Source organism: Chionomys nivalis, chromosome 15 (assembly GCF_950005125.1).
Source record: "Chionomys nivalis chromosome 15, mChiNiv1.1, whole genome shotgun sequence".
Lineage (NCBI taxonomy): Eukaryota > Metazoa > Chordata > Mammalia > Rodentia > Cricetidae > Chionomys > Chionomys nivalis.
In genome coordinates, this window is record NC_080100.1 from 55,386,265 (window position 1) to 55,401,418 (window position 15,154).

Here is a 15,154-nt window from a genome sequence, read left to right on the forward strand (position 1 = left end):
CCATACTTACTTTCAGTTTCTTAGGCCTAACCCACATTACACCCGTTTGTACACCACACACCAGCATCCACATGAGAGGAAACACATGGTTCTTATCGTTCTGAGTCATGCTTATTGTCATACTTTCCAGTTCCACCCAGCTTTTGTGTACATTACAAAATTTCATTTTTATAGTCGAGTAGAATTCTAGTGTGTATATGTAACATTATACTAAAGACAAGAACAAGAGGGGAGGTGTGGGTATTGTGGAGCTGCACAAAAGAAACCTGAGACAGGAAAGTACAAGAGAGACCAAGGAATAAGCAAGAGTGAGCAGGAGAGGAGTGAGGGAAGGAAAGACAAGGAGGAGGAGAATACACTAGAAAAACATTATTTGAAAATGTTAATCACTATACTTGACACTGTGTATGCCAATTTTAAAATCAAATCATATTTATAGTATAAGACAGTCATTGGCAACATACCTTATCAGGAACACTAAGGGAAATCCTTCATGCTGAGATGAATAAACACAAATTGTAGTAGGGGTTACAGGAAGAAATTAAATCACCAAAGCATTAAGCATATCAAACAATATAAATACTATATATGTTGAGAGAATATAATACTCAATAACTTGCTATCCTTGACTGAAGATTGTGCAGTAGCAAATGTAACACCATGTGTGGGGTTAAAACATAGATACAACAAACAGCCTGATAAAATTACCATAGAACCACATAGGACAAAGATTCCTATTTTACCAGCAGTCTAGAGTACATCTATAGCTAAAAATAAGAAATTGTAATTTAAAATTTGCAATTTGTAATTTAAAATATTTTCATGAAGAAAATTCTGGGCTCTGATGTCATCCTAGCTGTTTTAAAATTTAGTTGTTTAAAGAAGATGGAACATTCTCTGAAAATTTGTTTCAGAAAATAGAGAGGTTAGTACTTTCAAATCATTCTTTGAGGCTGATACTAGCATAATATAAAAATCACAAAATAGTTTGCACCTTAAAATTCATCAACTTACCATCAGATTTCCATATACAATCCCCCTCCAGAGAAAGAGAAAGAGACAGAGACAGAAACAGAGAGAGGGGGAGGGAGGGGGGGGGGAGAGAAGCACCTGGTCATTCCCACACATGTTGCTGGAAAACTCAACAAAATGGGAATATAAAGAAGCTTCCTCAGCTCCATGAAAGCATTTGTCAGACCCTCACAACATTTTATAGTTAATGGTGAGCTGTTGAGTAACCCCCCCACCCCTCCCCACACAATGTCTGGGAAAAGATGTCTGTCTTCATCATGTCGTCACTTCAGTCAATTTTGGATTGCAAGTTCCAGCCAGAATAGTTACATGAGAGAATAAATAAAAGACACCCAGAACGACTAATAATGAAAGCTATCACTTTATTGAAAAGATATTATCAACCAAGAAGCTGAATTAAAATAGAGCCAGTCAGTGAGTAAATATGGTGTTAATGTGTGATAACAATGCATAAAACCCAATTGTATTTCTGTAAATTTGCAATAAACAAACCAGAAGAAATCAAGAAAATGGAGATTAGTGTCAAGAATAGACTTGGGAATATCCCTATTCATAAGCATTTTCTTAACATGTGTGAGGTCCTAGATCCAATCCCAGCTCTTTAAAAATAGTGATAATAGTAAATTCTGAGGACTAAGTTGCATAACAAACAAACAAATCCAGAATGTGTATATTAAAAACCACAAAACAGGAAAAAAGGAAGACAAACTTGAATAACTAAGAAAGCATATGAATTTTTTATTGGAAATTTTTATATTGCTTAGTTAAAATCAGCCAGTTATATCAGATTTTAGTTTCCACACATCCATAACAAAATCACAGCTGATATTTTGGCAGATTGACATGCCCATCTTAAAATTCAAACTGAAATAGAATAGTCAAAATAGTCCTAAAAACATGAACCAGAACTTTAAGAGTTTTTACAAAGATATAGAAACTAAGACAGTGTACCTTTAGAGTAAGGATGGACATTACATAAATCCAACACAATTTTTATGGTTATTTTCTACTAATCCCTAGCAAAATTACAATTTAACAGAGAAAATATAAATGTGGTTTTTTTCTATTTTAGTTGGACAGTTTTTATGTGTTTGAAATGTAAATTAACTTTAATATTTGCTCAACATGTTTCTAAAATTAACTCAAGTAGATCATAGACTAAAATGAAGAAAATTCCTAGTTTTTATCTATAATATCAAAAGCAAAATACACGGTAGAGATCTTGTGGGAGCGAAACCAATGCCTGGCTGGGAGCTGCCACCGCAGAGGTCTCTGGCCAGTATTGCTTCCACCTGTCGACAAGCATGGGGAATATCTTTGCAAACTTCTTCAAGGGCCTTTTTGGCAAAAAAGAAATGCGTATTCTTATGTGGGCCTGGTTGCTGCAGGGAAGACAACAATTCTATACAAACTGAAGCTGGGTTGTTGTAATAAGAGCGGCGGGGCTGTGTCCCCGGCACCTGGCCGCCCGCATGGCTTATGCCCCAAAATAATTACATGGAAACTGTATTCTTTTAAACACTGCCTAGCCCATTAGTTCTAGCCTCTTATTGGCTAGCTCTTACATATTGATCTAACCCATTTCTAATATTCTGTGTAGCACCATGAGCTGGCTTACCAGGAAAGATCTTAACCTGCGTCCGTCTGGAGTGGGAGAATCATGGCGACTCACTGACTCGGCTTCTTTCTCCTAGCATTCTGTTCTGTTTACTCCACCTACCTAAGGGTTGGCCTATCAAATGGGCCTAGGCAGTTTCTTTATTAATTAACCAATGAAAGCAACAGATTAATACAAGACCCACCTCCATCACTGGGTGAAATTCTGACCACCATTCCCACCATTGGTTTCAACGTGGAGACAGTTGAGTACAAGAATATCAGCTTCACTGTGTGGGATGTGGGCGGCCAGGACAAGATCCGGCCACTGTGGCACCACTACTTCCAGAACACCCAAGGCTTGATCTTCCTAGTGGACAGCAGTGACAGAGGGCGTGTGAATGAAGCCCGTGAAGAGCTCATGAGGATGCTAGCTGAAGATCAGCTCCGGGATGCCATTCTCTTGGTGTTTGCCAGTAAGTAGGACCTTTCCAATACCATGAATACGGCCGAAATCACAGACAAGCTGGGACCACCAGCGGGGACGGACTCTATGAAGGACTAGACTGGCTGTGCAATCAGCTCCGGAACCAGAAATGAACCAGACCCCTCCCTCCCCCTCACTTTCTCTTCTCCGCCCTCCACTTTCCTCTCATGTGGCAAACGTGCGACTCTGTGGTCCTGAGTGCCAGAAGCTGTCTCCATGGGTTGGTCACAGTGTGCATCGCATGGTGCTGTACATGTGCTTATGCAGCCTGCAGCCAGGTTTTTATTTAATGTAAGTAGTTTCTGTCTCCACTGAGGCAGTTTCTGGTACTCCTATGCAATGTTACTTAGCCTTTTTATTGTAAAAAGAGAATCAACTCACTGTCAGTACTGAGAAGGGATTTGGGTGTAGGGGCACCTGGCCTCCGAGAGCCATTGGGCTGTAAACTGGTGTCAGTATCCATTTGGTGGTTGGTTTTTACCCAAACTCAGTGCATTTTTTAAAATAGTTTAAAGAAATACAGGACAAGAACACTCGAACACACAGAACGTAGACTATGCCTAGTGTAGGTTTTGCAGTAATGGCCTGAATGCTAGTTCATTGGATCACCTGTTCCCCGTGGGAACAGGAAAGAAGGTGGACAAACCACCATCCGCTGCATGGTCACAGTAGAGCCCCGTGACTCGCCTGTCTTTGGGTCACCTGCATTCCATAGTCTTGTGCTTGTACTTGTGCTCACATGGTCACCTAGGGGTGGGCTGGGAGCCATTGTGGGATTCAGGGCCCAGCTTGTATTTGGTGTGCAGCCAGGCCAAGTGGCAGTCTACATACCCAGCTTACTCTTGGGCCCTCTTGGACGCACTGGCAGGAGGCCTGGGTCTCACCAGCAGGAGGGCTGGCAAGCCAGGAGGGTCGATCCATTCCAGACCCCCATCTCCGTGTGTGCAGTAGCTTCCTCCCTCAGCCTGCAAGGGTCCGATTTGCCATCGAAAGACGACCTCTACTTTTTCTTTTGTATTTTGATAAACACGGAAGAAGCTGGAGCTGTTAAATTTATCTTGGGGAAATCTCAGAACTGGTTTATTTGGTGTAGTGGAACCTCCTACTGCTTTCAATACACAATTAGTAATCAACTGTTTTGTATACTTGTTTTCAGTTTTCATTTCGACAAGCACTGTAATTCTAGCTATTAGAATAAAGTCTCTTAACTATTTGAAAAAAAACAAAAACAAAATACACAGCAGACAAAAGTTGATTGTATTTTATCATAAAAGGTTTTGTAGCTCCAAAGGACACCATTAAGTAAATGCCATAATTTAGGAGAAAGTGTTCAAAAGTCATGTATCAGACAAGGGTCATGTTTCCTAAATAAAGAACCGCATAACTAAATAAAAAGAAAAGAAACAACCTAATATAACATTACCAATTGAATTGGCATTTCACTGAAGATGATATAGCACTCACTAATAACTAATAATCAAATGAAAATCTTCAAACACTATTAGTCATTAGGGAAATCTAAATTTGCCAAAATAAAGTCTAATATTACTTCAGAGAGATACAAATTAAATCAGGTACTGGGAAAGATGCAGACAAAATTGACCTGTTACACATTTCTGATGGGAAGGAAAAAATATTTTAAAAACTTTAGAAAAGCATTCTGCATGTCTGTTTTTCCTTTAAAAACATTTCATGTGTATGATTGTTTGCCTGTGTGTATGAGTGTATAAGTAACGTCTGCATAAAGAGCGCATTGATCAAAGTGAGCATGGATACAGTGCCTAGAACTGCAGCTAAGAGTGCTCAGGAGCCGCAGGGTCGTGCTGGGAACCAAGCTTTGGTTGCCGCCTGAGCAGTCAGTGCTCTTAGCCATTGAGTCATCTCTCTAGCCCCAAGTTTAGCAGATTTTGTTTTTTGGGTTTTTTTTTTTTTTTTTGCTTATCTTGATTTTATATAGAAAACAATTTATACTCTGTTATTAGCATGATTCAGACACATAGACATTGGATTAACTGCATCTTCGTTATGAGGCACAGAGCAAAACTCATGGAGGTAACTGAGCTGAACTCATTTCAGTGATTGTGCTTCAGAGTCTAATCTCTGATTGTCTGGACCACCACAATTTTATTTTTTCATAGCCATGGGCAGTTCTTAGATCATAGAGACCTTGTCATTAGGTACACCCATAGGACCTTCCAATGTCTAAAAATTCAGAATTTGTAGATTGTTATTTAACAGTTTCATTCATATTAGCAATATCTTCTTATTTCTCTTTTCTAGCATCCTCTTACCTCCCTCAAATCCCTATCAATGTCCCCACCCTATCCTTACAAGTCCCAGACCCATAATTTTGGGGTTTGTCACGTTTTGTGATTCATTTGATTTAAGCCTGGCCATCTGTGTAACCATTGGACGGGAACTATCCATCTGATTTTGGTGGGGTCTTTAGTAGGTATATAACTGAAGCAATGATTCCCTCATCCCTGGAATCTCTCTGGAGTCAGTAGTTCAGTGGTGTGAGCACGGCCTCATGGGCCCTGCTCTTATCTGTATCTGACTGTTGAGAAGGCTCATTTTCACATGGATCCAGTGCACGTAGCCATGAGTGCTGACTGTTCCTGACTCACTGTCTTCATCAGAAGGTGACCCTTTCAACTCTTCTCCTGATTTTTAACTCTTACATTCTGTAACATTTTCAAACTCAAAAGATCTATGAGACCTATGTGAGATACACTATTCCTGATGGTTTCTGCCTCCTAAGTACTTGGGTGGAAATTAGGAAGTCTCTAAATAAAGATGAAGATTTCCAATATTCCCTCCCACCCTTGGTCTCTCTCATAAGGAGGTTAGAGGAGGACATCTTATGGGAATCATTTCTTTCTTTGCAAAATGTGAGTATCTGGAATTGAACTCAGGTATACAGGCTGGGTAGCAGCGGCTTTTACTCACTGAGCCATCTTTCTTGATTATGAATTGTTGTTGTTTATGTGTCTGTGGGTATTATATAGAAAAAAAGGTAAGAGTTACAGTTCAACCAATAGCAATAAAAATGACCATTCTTTTGCATCAATTTTTGTTGAATTCTCAAAAAAAGACTAAGAACCGTGTTAAGCTACAGGAAGAGTGTTTAATATAGAAAGACTGGATTAAGATATTACGTGAAAACTGAAGCCTGGAGTGGATGTAATGTTGAGATATGATGTAAAATAGAAGCATTCTAGAGAGCTGAACTTCTTTCTTTCTATTCATTTACCTAAAGATATGGCTAGAATTTTATTATGCGATAAGCTAGCAGTTAGCCATGTGGAACTACTGAGGACCAAATTGTGGTTTGTGCAATTTGTGATATACTGTAAATATACTACATGTCATTTCAAAATCTTTTAGTGTAACTTATTATTAAAATGGTAGAATGTACTTCCTTAATGCACACTTATCTTAGGCGCTATTTTGAATCTATTTAGGTTTCTTAAATACTGTCTTTCTTGTAATGCAGTTCTTTTTAAAGCCCAATTAGTGTTTACTACTTAACTACTAATTCCTGATTCTTTTTTATTTTAAAAGTGTGGCTATCCCAGAGATGGTACTTTCGTACTTTGTATTAGCTTCATTTTTAAAATCAAAGATACACTATATTTCCTTTCAACATACTTATCATGTTGCCTGTGCTAAAATATCCCATTGTATGCTTATTCTGTAGTTATAGAATATGTTTGTGTTATTGTGAAAAAGAAAACAAATTGAGCCGGGAGGTGGTGGCGCACGCCTTTAATCCCAGCACTCGGGAGGCAGAGGCAGGCGGATCTCTGGGAGTTCGAGGCCAGTCTGGTCTACAAGAGCTGGTTCCAGGACAGGAACCAAAAACTACGGAGAAACCCTGTCTCGAAAAATCAAAAAAAAAAAAATAAAATAAAATAAAAAAAATAAAAGAAAAAAAGAAAGAAAAATTGAACTATCAAATCTTTGTGAAACTTTTAGAGCTAGTTCCAGGACAGGCTCCAAAACCACAGAGAAACCCTGTCTCGAAAAACCAAAGAAAAAAAAAAAACAACAACAACAAATCTTTGTGAAACTTTTAATTTAATATTTAGTCCCTTAGGTCGAAGGACTCATATTAGTCCCTTAGGTCGAAGGACTCAAATGTAAAACTTATGGTAGGCATCACTGCATACACTTAAATACATAACACAATTAATTGCAGTAATAAACAACTTAAAGATACCCCCATCCAGAGTTGCAGCTCAGTGGAAGACAGATACCTCCCATGGATGAGGTCTAGGTTCAGGTTCTAATACTAATGCAAGAAAACAAAGTTTGAATCACTTACAGTTTCTCCTAGGAAAGGGAAGCTTCCCATCTGCATTGATTCTATAAATTAGACCACAACTGAGTGGAAACAGAGGATGGTGTGAGTATAGCAGCAACCCCGAAGTCAGCTGAAGTGCTAGAATGCCATCTATAGAATTCTCACCTTCTGTTACTGTGACAGGGATCTCTACCAAAAGCAGCACATCTGGTCCCTTAAGCCAATTCATCATTGTCACTTATAAGCCATATTAAGATCAAAAGCCTAGAGAAGGTTAGCCATGATGAAGTTCTGGAGTGCTGCCAGCCCACCAGCATTGATGCAGTGCTAGCTGCAACTTAACTCTGAGAGCCTGAGATGTGTGAGGGATGGATATCAGCAGGCTCTCCAGACAGATCTGAATGTGTGGTGTGTGGATGAGAAGGGTCACCAGTAGGGGGGCCAGATGAAAGACATAATGTGAGCCCAAAGTGATTAATGTGAGCCTGTGGTAAAACCAAGGAGTGGTAGAAGAGAGTGAAGCTTTACACGAAGACAGATGCAAGGTGTTTTGTAGAGTGCCAAAAAGAAAAGAGCTTAGGGTACTCTTTGTCACATCACTGTTAACAATATGGTAACAAAACCACCATGCTAGTTTGTAACTTAAATGAATAAACCAGATGAAATAAAAGGTTATAAATGGGTGATTTTTTTATAAACTAAGCCGTATATTCTGGTTTTCCTTTGGTGTTAAGTTTTTCAAGTAATGTTATGTATAAATGCATGAAAAGGGGCGTTGACTCTGTAGTAGACCTCAGCAATTCCTTATATTTTAGGCAGGGCTCCCTTTTTTTATTACTGTCATTTGTTTTGCTTCTTATTCTTTTTCTTTCCCTGGAGCTGAGGACCAGACCCAGAGCCTTGGACTTGTTAGGCAAGCACTCTACCACTGAGCTAAATTCACAACTTCTGTGTTGCTTCTTTTTTTTTTAATTTTTTTTATTTATTAAATTTTTTATAATTAAAAATTTCCGCCTCCTCCCCGCCTCCCTTTTCCCTCCCCCTCCCCCCACTCCCCATGCCCCACTCTCTTCCCCCTTTCCTCTCCAGTCCAAAGAGCAGTCAGGGTTCCCTGCCCTGTGGGCAGTCCAAGGTCCTCCCCCCTCCATCCAGGTCTAGGAAGGTGAGCATCCAAACCGGCTAGGCTCCCACAAAGCCAGTACATCCAGTAGGGTCAAAACTCAGTGCCATTGGCCATTGTCCTTGGCTTCTCAGCAGCCCTCATTGTCCACCATATTCAGTGAGTCTGGTTTTATCCCATGCATTTTCAGTCCCAGTCCAGCTGGCCTTGGTGATCTCCTAATAGATCAGCCCCATCGTCTCAGTGGGTGGATGCCCCCCTTGCGGTCTTGACTTCCTTGCTCAAGTTCTCCCTCCTTCTGTTCCTCATTTGGACCTTGGGAGCTCAGTTGTCCATTGCTCCAATGTGGGTCTCTATCTCTATCTCCATCCATCGCCAGATGAAGGTTCTATGGTGATATGCAAGATATTCGTTAGTATGGCTATAGGATCGGGCCATTTCAGGCTCTCTCTCCTCAGCTGTCCAAGGACCTAGTTGGGCGCATCTCTCCGGACTCCTGAGAACCCCTCTAGAGTCAAGTCTCTTGCCAACCCTAAGATGGCTCCCTTAATTAAGATATATACTTCCCTGCTCCCATATCCAACCTTCCGTTATCCCAGCCATCCCATTCCCCCAAGTTCTCCCCATCCTCCCCTTCTCACTTTTCTCTCCCCATCTCCCCTTTCCTCCATCCCACCCCACCCCCCAGTTCCCAAATTTTAGCCCAGCAATCTTGATTACTACCAATATCCAGGGGGATAACTATATGTTTTTTTGGGGGGGGTTCACCTTCTTATTTAGCTTCTCTAGGATCGCGAATTATAGGCTCACTGTCCTTAATATTTATGGCTAAAAACCAATTATGAGTGAGTACATTCCATGTTCATCTTTTTGGGTCTGGGTTACCTCACTCAGGATAATGTTTTCTATTCCCATCCATTTGCATGCAAAATTCAAGAAGTCATTGTTTTTTACCCCTGAGTAGTACTCTAATGTGTATATATTCCACAAAGTGCACGTTTGTGACCCTTGGGAAAAGGGATGAGTAGTGAGTAATGGTGTATCTCTGTCCCTTTGTATCTACAGGGGATTACATCTAATGTCCCTTGCAAAGGTCAAACTCTGTGATGTTCAAGTTCCTTATATAACATGTATTATATACACACTTTACCTGCTCATCACCTTCTGTATATTCACTTGATGCCCAGTTTCCTCACCTACACACTCAATCAACTTCATATCAGAACTATTGTTTTTAAATTGTCTAGTAGAAACAACTATTTTTATAAGATTTATACTACATTAAGTATTTAAGATAGTCTAGAGATGATTTATATTATAATCCAGAATGTGCTTGATTATATTAAATATTTTAATATCTTGTCTAATGGAATTGATCACTGGATGATTTTTGAGGTTTTTTTTTTTTTTTTTTTTTTTTTAATTTTCGAGACAGGTTTTCTCCATGGCTTTTGGTTCCTGTCCTGGAACTAGCTCTTCTAGACCAGGCTGGCCTCGAACTCACAGAGATCCTCCTGCCTCTGCCTCCCGAGTGCTGGGATTAAAGGCGTGTGCCACCACCGCCTGGCTTTTTCTTTTTTTCTTTTTTTTTTTTTTTGCCTTTTTTGAGATAATGCTTCTCAGTGTAGCCCTGACTGTCCTGGATCTTGCTCTGTAGATCAGGCTGACCTTGAACTCATAGAGATTTGTCTTCTCCTGCCTGCCAAGAGCATGCACATACACTCACGTAATTAGAAGACAAAAATAAGCTATTACTACAGATCATACCATTGACATCCTCAGAATTTTTGCAACTCAGAATCTGTGTATCACTAGGGATCAAATATTGACAGTATCATGTCTGCCAGTCTAATTTTATAGTTTCTGTGGCTCACAGAAACAGACATCAGCTCATTTGAACATTTGACATATTCTCAATGCAACTTAAGTGCTACCAAGAGGCAATTAGAGGAAACAGAAAGATCCTCTGGAACACAGAAACTGTATGCTGTGTACTCTTTCTGTCACTTATGAAATGCGGTTGCCTACTAGTAGAGATTTTTTAAAGGGTAGAAATGAAATAAAACTTTGTCCCAGAATGAATGGAGACATAAAGAATTTCCTTGTATAAGCGAGACTTGCATTATGAGCCACTGGCACTTGTGATCTCAGACTGTTTTGGTTGATACTGTAATGTTTACAAGATGAGCATAGAAAGATTATTAAGTCAACCTGGATGTTTTCTTGAGTACATCATCTAGGTGACCTTACTATTGCTGAGCCCAATAGCTATGACGGTGATGATCCAGGGTCATCCGCTTAAATGATCACTGATAGGTTGTGAAGAAAGAGCTACTTGCCCTTGTTTCAAATGCTTTTCCAGCAGTTTTGTTTGAGTGGGAAAAGTTAAAATTAAGTAGAAGCAGGATAAGAGAAATGTAAGAAATTCCCTTCATTCCATTCTAAGTACTTAAGTACTTTTTGTTAAAGATAGGTTTTATAACCAAAGAAATTTCTAAAATAGTGAGTTAAAAAAAATTAAAGTTTCCTTTATTTATAAATCACTGATTCTAATGTGGTTATTAAAAGCAGTTTTATTAAATTAGGAATACGGATAGCATGCATAATTTTCATTATTTTAATATTTCATTGTTAAAAAGTTAATTACTTTCCAACTGATCACAAGAATGAAAATTTAAAGATGAGAGTAACTAGCTATTCTTTACTTTTAAATTTGTCCTTTTGCAATAGAATTGCTTTTTATTGATATTACATTTATCATGAATGATGTCTGCTCAAATAAAGGCTTCCTTTCTTTTAACTATTCTTTTGACTTTTTATGAGTTTTCTTATCCTAACTGGTTTCAGTGTGATGCTTCTAGCATTTATGATTGGGCGTTCTAAAATTATGAAATGTCTTATACATTTTGATCCTTTTTGTGATACTTCTAGCATTGTTTGGAAGGTATCAAAATTATGTTTTTAAAGCAAAAAATGTAATAGTATTAATGTTGAAAATCTTGCAAACACTAGTATTACTTTTTTCCTGAGTAGCTTTGTCACTCATTTAGAAAGAAATAGACAAGGTTTATTAATGTGCCTTTTAAAAATTTTTTCACAGTTTTTAAAATTATATTTTCTTATTTTTAAGACATCCCAACTGCAGTTTCCCTTTTCTCCACTCCTCGCCATCTCTCCCTCACCCCGTCCCTTTACCCCAGACCTCCTCTGTTTCCCTTCAGAAAAGAGCAGGCCTTCAGGGCTATCTGCCAAACAGTCTTAACAATATATGCTAAAACTAGGCACACATCCTTAAGGCCAGATAAGGCAACATAGTATACAGAAAGGATTCCCAAGAGTAGGCAAAAGAGTCAGAAACACCCCCACTTCCACTGTTAGGAGCCCTACAAAAACACCTCACTAACAACTATAACATGTTTACAGAGAGACTACAGACCCATACAGATTCAGTGATTGCCACTTCAATCTCTCTGAGCCCCAATGAGCACTACTTAGTTGATTCTTAAGGATTCTTCTCACGGTTTTTCAAAGGTGTAGCAAGCCTACACCTGGGCTCTTTCTGTACAATAGTATCATATAGCATCCCAATGCGAAATAAAATTGGACTTTTTTGGCAAATGGAGAAAGCATTTAAAAGGACAGTTGTTTTGAGAATTTTACACACACAGAGACACACACAGTGTATTAGTAACACACACACACACACACACACACACTCCAGATAACCCTTGAGCCTCTCCGTTCCTTTCCCTCTGAACCCTTTTTGCTACCATTAAAGAAAAATGATTTCCACTCCTTGTGGGCACTTCTATTATTTATGAAGGCTAGTCAGTCTTAGGCAGGTATCCATATTGCTGTGTGTTCATAGTTGCAATGACAGTACAGTCCAGACAGGTTTTCATGACAATTCCTCTGGGTATCTCTTTAATTCTTTCAACCATCTCTTGCACAATGATAACTGTCCCTTGGGGAAGAGGACAGTGATGCAGATGTCCCATTTAAGGGTGAGCATGCGTGACTATTTAATGAATATGTATTTGATCACATTGTGTAGTGACTCGCATTTCTTTATTTAATATCTCTTACAAAGGAAATCAGGATTAATAAAAACATGTCTTCTTAATACTTTTTTTATACCTGTACACAGATGTTCAGTCTTAATCAAAAAACTTCCCTTCAGAGTGTACGAGGCCTCATGTAGAGACACAGGGCTGTTTAAGATGCTGGGAATAAGGGCCAATCAGCTGTAAACAGGACATTGATGTCCCCTCTCTGAGGCTCAGGGAACAATGCAGGAGAACAGAGTTGAGGGAAGGAAAATGCAAAAACTCCAGGATTCAGAGAAGGACTGTGAAATGTCATCTTATGACTGAAAAGTAGCCAATGTGTTCATGATCCTCTATTATTAGTGGATACCTGAAATGGGCCTGCACAGCACTAAGCCTGTAAAGAGTCTGTCATAGAAGAGGGAGGAACCAAGGTGGTCTTACCCCTCTTGATGCACTATCAGCTTCTGATGGATTCTGGAGAAAGAGCAGACCTTTTCTTCTGATAAACCCGCCACTTTTCAAGCAGATAGTTCCAAACCATGATCATACATGGCCCTGGTTAAGCTTAGCACATCACAAAACAGCAACAAAAGACAAAAATATGGGAAGTAGGGTCATATAGAGGAGGTGAGGCATGATGAAGTGGGATTCAGATGAAAATAAGAGAGGGTATCTTAGTTAGATTTTCTGTTGCTGTGAAGAGACACCATGACCACAACAACTCTTCAAAAAAAATTGAATTGGGGTGGTTCAATTACAGTCTCAGAAGTTCAGTCCATTATCATCATGATGAGGAGCATGGCAGTGTGCAGGCTGAGAGTCCTTCAAGAGGAAGTTGACTGCAGACACTGGTGGTATGTGAACACAGGAAATCTCAGTGCCTACTCCCACAGGGACACACTACCTTCAGCAAGGCCATACCCACTCCACCAGTGCAGTTCCTAATAGTGCCACTCCCTATGGGATTATGAGAGCCAATTACATTCATACTACCAGAGAGGGTGAGAGTTACAGTAATCTAAATGTACTATATACATATACGTATGAACTTTTAAAGAACTTATTTAATAAAAGATTTAAGAAGTGAAAAAGAAAAAAAAGGAATAGCATCTGCTACTTACACAAACAGCCTTCTGTAAACACATAGTCAGAAAGTCTTTCTGAAAGCCGAGTTTTTATAATCTGTATCACAAAGTGTGAATGGCAGTTTTATCATAGAATGTGAAAAACATTGAGAACCAAGGATGCAGGGGGCACTGTTTTTATTCGTGGTGTTCTATTGCTTATTTTCCTGTTTAGAGACCAAAGAATTAAAATTAAATCATGAACTGTAAGATTCTAAGAATTTATTAATGTGTTCTTTATTCTTTTGGAGGAAAAAGTAAGGTATTTCCTGAGCCAGCAGTTGCTAATGAGTCTAAGGAATTCTCCCTACTCTGCTGTAAGAACTCAACTTGCTTCAGTGAGGTTGCTTGTTTGATGTTCTTCCACCTTTTTATTTAAATGGCACATGCATTACAGTAATTCATCTACTAAAGATGGTACTGCATTTTCATTTAAAAGACTTGTCTGTTTTCTCTGTGTGTATGCATATGTGTACATGTATCTACATCTGGTACCTTGGAACTGAGTCACAAGCATTTGTGAGTCAACTGACATGGGTGCTGAGACATGAATTCCGGTCCCCATGATTAGTCAGCACATGTTCTTAACCAAGGAGCCATCTCTTAAACACCCTGATTCTGTTGTGATTGCACTGTCAGCATGATGGAAATTAAAAATGCATGTCTATAAAGAGATGAAGTATAGCTCATCTTAATGGAAATCATCTGAACTATGAGCTGAGATGTTGTATCGTGTTTTCTTTATGATTGTGAGTAGTAAAGAAGGCAACTTTTATATATTAGCCAAAGATTCTGGAAGTCACACATATATAAAAGTATTTGTAGTTTATAGAACTCTGATTACTATTATTCTTAGGAGTTTTATTCCAGTAAGCAAAAGTTTCTAACTTGTAAAAGAAATTTGACCCACTTTTCTTTGTTCTTCTCCTCGCTACTTCTTTACTGTTTCCAAAAGATGCGTGAACTAGTCTGTTTTCCTGCATCGCCCATTCTTTATCTTACCAATTGTAATGTTTTTAGCATTTTATAAATTGTGACCAAATTCTTTGTAGCATAATTGAATATATTTGAGACAAACACAATAAATGAAGTTTAATCAGAAATCATATTGCATATCTGCTGAGTTGTTTTAATGCCATTTGTAAATTGTGGACAGATTTGGACTTTTATTGTTGTTTAGTATGCCGTGAAGACAGACTGATAGTTTATTTGAACACAATTACATAGCTAAACAAAATCCAGTAGTCGGTAGTTTAATTTTGCACAATTAAATCTTCTAAGCATTTTAGGAGGACAAAGTACGGTTTTTACCAGTTGTTTTCTCCAAGGCTTGTGACATTTATTTAACTTTGTGTTGTACCCAAATTAGCCTAAAAGACTCTATTCTTCCTCTGTGCTTTGGCGGGTGTGCCACTTACTCACAGATGTACTATGATGGAT

The 15,154-nt window shown here is 38.8% G+C and overlaps 1 protein-coding gene and 1 pseudogene across 2 annotated transcripts in view; both read left to right on the forward strand.

Annotated features, from left to right (window-relative positions):
- Xrcc4 (X-ray repair cross complementing 4) overlaps positions 1–15,154 on the forward strand; it is a 198,199-nt gene that overhangs the window by 84,793 nt on the left and 98,252 nt on the right. The gene's annotated exons all lie outside the window — the stretch shown is intronic.
- LOC130887260 (ADP-ribosylation factor 1-like) lies at positions 2,337–3,228 on the forward strand (annotated as a pseudogene).